We start from the raw sequence: 3,231 nt of genomic DNA, 5'->3' as shown, positions 1-3,231 counted from the left end.
ATAACAAAATTAATTATTGACATGGGGAGGAGGGAGGACAATTAAATAAGCAGATCATTTTATGTTCAAATATGAAAAATATCAAATTAAATGGTAAGATTAATATTGAATGGGTTTGGTATATCAAATAAGTGTATTATCATTTTTTAAATTATTATTGTCACACACCGATAGGAGCAATGTGTTGTTTTACAGGGTCTGCCATAGTAGCAATGAGGTTAAGTGCCTTGCTCAAGGGCACAGACAGATTTTTCACCTTGTTGCCTTGGGTATTCGAACCAGCGACCTTTCGGTTACTGGCCAAACTGTACAGCATTATTGCCACATGTTTGAGTAGACTCTAAAATAACAAATCCACAGTACAAGGCTCCTGCCCACCTTGCTGCCTGGCCCTGCTGAACACTTTGATGTCTTTGAGCTGTACTCCGATGCCAGTGCGCAGGGGCATAGAGTCCGTAGCGTTGTCTTTGTTGCCTCGCTTTATGGAGCCATTGGCATGAGTCCTAAGACAGGCCAGAGAGGGGAGGGGGAAAGAGAGCGAGAGAGACATGACATCCGGAAGAGAGACAGACTAAGTAAAATAATGAGTGAGAGACAACAGCTGAGAAGGAAGGTGGCAGATGAGTGAGGAGGGAGGGATGGAGAAAGCAGCTGAGAAGGAAGGTGACATGACAGAGAGGATGTGAATTAATTATAGATACAATGAATAAGTGGAGGAGTGAATGAGACAGACAGACAGACAGACAGACAGACAGACAGACAGACAGACAGACAGACAGACAGACAGACAGACAGACAGGACAGACAGGACAGACAGGACAGACAGGACAGACAGGACAGACAGGACAGACAGACAGGACAGACAGACAGGACAGACAGACAGGACAGAGGAGACAGGGCCTGGTCCTGCCAAGAGCTGAGCAAAGAAAAGAGTCCCCTCATTCAGCTGGTCCTGGGGCTGAGTTCACAAACCTGTTCTACTAACGCACTGAAGCCTCGGGACCAGAACATCCAATCAATCAGGATAAAACAAATTACAACACCATCAAAACAAAACTATATTGCTTATTGGGAAACACAAACACAAGCACAAAGCAAAATGCAGTGTTATCGGGCCCTAAATCGACAGTACACAGTGGCTAAATATTTGACCATGGTTACTGATCAAAACCTTAGAAAAACCTTGACAAAGTACAGGCTCAGTGAGCACAGCCCTTGCCATTGAGAAGAGAGACACAGAAAGAGAGAGACACAGAAAGAGAGACACAGAAAGAGAGACAGAGAGAGAGACACACAGAGAGAGACAGAGAGAGAGACACAGAGAGAGAAAAGTGATAGATAACATTGGAGGGAGAGAGATAAAGATATATGTAGAAAAAGCAACAGACAGACTGATGGACACGGACCTGTCACTCCAGTAGATGAAGCTTTCAAACACGGAGACAGAGAACATGTCCATGTTGTTGTTTGCCAGCACCACCTGTCTGTTCTCTCCGGTCTCCAGGTTGATACGCTCTATATTGTCTGTACGAGCATCACACCAGTACAGAAAACCCTCCTGCACACACACATTGCAAGACAGTGAGTTCAGTGTGTGTATACAAAACATTAAGAACACCTGTTCTTTCCATGACAGATTGACCAGGTAAAAACTACAATCCCTTATCGATGTCAATTGTTAAATCCACTTCAATCAGTGTAGATGAAGAGGAGGAGACAGGTTATAAAATGATTTTTAAGCATTGAAACAATTGAGACATGGATTGTGTTTGTGTGCCATTCAAATGGTGAATGGGCAAGACAACAGATTTAAGTGCCTTTGAACAGGGTATGGTAGCAGGTGCCAGGCACACCGGTTTGTGTGTATCAGGAACTGCAACGCTGCTGGGTTTTTCACACTCAACAGTTTCCTGTGTGTATCAAGAATGGTCCACCAACCAAAGCACATCCAGCTAACTTGACACAACTGTGGGAAGCAATGGAGTCAACATGGGCCAGCATCCCTGTGGAACGCTTTCAACACCTTGTATAGTCCATGTCCTGACAAATTGAGACTGTTGAGGGCAAAAGGGGCGTGCAACTCAATATTAGGAAGGTGCTTTAATGTTTGGCATACTCAGTGTCTGTCTGTGTGTAAGAGAGTTTGTGTGTTATACTGTACCTGGTAGTCTATGGAGATGCCATTAGGCCAGCTGATGCTGACGTTGACCAGAACAGCTCTCTGAGACCCGTCCAGGCGAGACCTCTCGATCCGTGGGTACTGACCCCACTCTGTCCAGAACAAATACCTGTAAACACACGCACGCACACACGCACGCACACACGCACGCACACACAGAGTAAGAGAGAAGTCACTTTGCCCTTTCCCTCTTAATTTAGGGTTACCCCTCCCTCCACTGTCCTCACCCTTTCTCTGGGTGGACAGTGATGGCACGGGGCTTGTCCAGGCCCTGGGAGATGACTACGTAGCGGAAGGAGCCATTCAGTCTGGCCACCTCAATCACATCGAAGCCCTGGTCAGTCCAGTAGATGTTCCCTATTGAGGGTCAAGACAGAGCACCAACAATCAATAGAACAACAATACAGACCTGTCACACTTTAGCTACACTGTCGTTTAAACAATCAACATGTTTTACAGTACAAGAGCATTGATGGGATCAACCACTAGAGTCTAACTGATACACGAGTTATGAGGAAGGTTACTGTATTTTAGAAAAAAAAAAACATGTCTTATCGCCACTGTATATAACACTACATCTAAATACAACTAGGCCAATGGAGAATGCAGTCATTATTGTTTGGTTGGTGTTGAGGTATAAAGGGGTTTCCCAGCATAACCTCAGAGGGCTGATGTAATGCTGCAGTGTTCATTACACATCCTGCAGTAAGTCTTCACTCTGTCCCATCCCTGTCATGTGACCTGGGCTCTACAGGCACCTCTGGGCTTCTTCCCATCTTCTCGGTCTACCACTCTTTCTCTATTAATCTTTCTTATTCTTTTAAGCCCTTCTCCTTTCCCTCCCTCTCCCTTTTCCCACCCCTCCCTCTCCTCTCTTTCCCCAACCCTCCCTCTCTCTCTTTTCTCTTTCCCCAACCCTCCCCTCTCTCTCTCCCCACCCTTTCTCTTTCCCCACCCCTCCCTCTTTCTCTCTCCCCACCCCCCTCCTCTTTTCCCCACCCCTCCCTCTCTTTCCCCACCCCCTCCCTGTCTCTCTCTCTCTCCCCACCCCT

The 3,231-nt window shown here is 46.1% G+C and overlaps 1 long non-coding RNA gene across 1 annotated transcript; it reads right to left on the bottom strand.

Annotated features, from left to right (window-relative positions):
* Nucleotides 1-358: 358 nt before the first annotated feature.
* Nucleotides 359-2,611, bottom strand: LOC121842080. The gene is made up of 4 exons (XR_006080917.1): nt 2,407-2,611; nt 2,162-2,288; nt 1,407-1,558; nt 359-503 (listed from the first exon to the last, which is right to left on the bottom strand). It is a non-coding gene; the product is annotated as an uncharacterized LOC121842080 (long non-coding RNA).
* Nucleotides 2,612-3,231: the final 620 nt, after the last annotated feature.

This window comes from Oncorhynchus tshawytscha, unplaced genomic scaffold, assembly GCF_018296145.1.
Source record: "Oncorhynchus tshawytscha isolate Ot180627B unplaced genomic scaffold, Otsh_v2.0 Un_contig_17146_pilon_pilon, whole genome shotgun sequence".
NCBI classification, from domain to species: Eukaryota; Metazoa; Chordata; class Actinopteri; order Salmoniformes; family Salmonidae; genus Oncorhynchus; species Oncorhynchus tshawytscha.
This window is presented reverse-complemented; position numbering and strand designations above follow the sequence as displayed.